Below are 1,263 nucleotides of genomic sequence, written 5' to 3'. Positions count from 1 at the left end.
CTGAATAATTCTCAACAAACACAAAAAATATTGTTATTACCAAACACCACTATAGTAAAATTGCAGAATGCGGAGTTGTCACTACAGTCAGTGGCTATGTATGTTACTATATTTTCACCAATTTCAAATTCATCTCCTGATGTGTAATCTGCCGTTATTTTTACATTGTCACAACAGTTGTCAGTTGCGTTGATGGGTTCCCAAGTGACAGATGCTGCTATAGAACCAGTTTCAGCACAAACCTTTATGTCAGCTGGGCAATTTATGATTGGATCTTCACCATCTGGTTAAATTAAAAATTATTGAGTGATTAAAATAGAGTATATTATTATGTTCGTAATACATACTTGGAATTTCCAATATTAACCATGGAGGAATTAGTTTACTAGTCTAAATACCTAAATGTATTAACATAATTTTATCTATAAAATAAATATAAACATTCCAATAATATTGAAAAACTTTACAATACTTTGATTATCTTTATTCTTGGTATTTAATTTTATAATCATACCCTACATTTGCTTTTAATAATAATACTATTTATAATCTTTTCTTAATGCATTATATATTATTATACCACAAATAAAAAACATGACTTACCATAAATAGTAATGGTAAATGTACAATTGCCAGTGTTATCATAATTGTCAGTGGCATTACATGTTACAACAGTACTGACATCATAAAATGTGCTTCCTATATGATCACATACTGGTGTGAAAGAATCTCCAGAGTTGTCTGTAACAGTGGGTGCTGTCCAGGTGACATTTGCCCAGCAGGTCTCGTCACCTGTTACGTTTTGGCTAGATGGACATTCAAGATCCGGAGGCTCACAATCTAATTATATTACATTAAATGCTTTCAGTGCAACATTCATTTGTAAAATTTAATGGCTTAACTACAGAATATTATGTGTTTATTATTATTTAATTTGAAATAATGAATAATAATGAAAATTAATGTTTAACTACTGATTTGCAATTGTATCTGGTAGGCCTACCTTTAACTTCAACAGTAAATTGACAGTAACCAACATTCTCATTACAATCTTTTGCCGCATATCCTACGGTGTATACACCAAGGCTCAGAGGGTCTCCACTGGTGTAGTTAGCAGTTATGTTGACATAACTACAGCAGTTGTCAGTTGCATTGGCTGGTTCCCAGGTGGCATTCACTGAATCTTTTCCTAGGTCAGTGCACACCTCAATGTTAACTGGGCAAGTCACATTAGGGACCGTCATATCTGTGCAGTGAATAAAA

The 1,263-nt window shown here is 32.8% G+C and overlaps 1 long non-coding RNA gene across 1 annotated transcript; it reads right to left on the bottom strand.

The window, feature by feature from the left end:
- Positions 1-76: 76 nt before the first annotated feature.
- Positions 77-1,138, bottom strand: LOC117102482. The gene is made up of 3 exons (XR_004444423.1): positions 1,004-1,138; positions 604-840; positions 77-283 (listed from the first exon to the last, which is right to left on the bottom strand). It is a non-coding gene; the product is annotated as an uncharacterized LOC117102482 (long non-coding RNA).
- Positions 1,139-1,263: the final 125 nt, after the last annotated feature.

This window comes from Anneissia japonica, unplaced genomic scaffold, assembly GCF_011630105.1.
Source record: "Anneissia japonica isolate Jap-2015-1 unplaced genomic scaffold, ASM1163010v1 scaffold172090_len1295_cov100, whole genome shotgun sequence".
NCBI classification, from domain to species: domain Eukaryota; kingdom Metazoa; phylum Echinodermata; class Crinoidea; order Comatulida; family Comatulidae; genus Anneissia; species Anneissia japonica.
The sequence above is the reverse complement of the archived record's forward strand: the minus strand, read 5'-3'. Positions and strand labels throughout refer to the sequence as shown.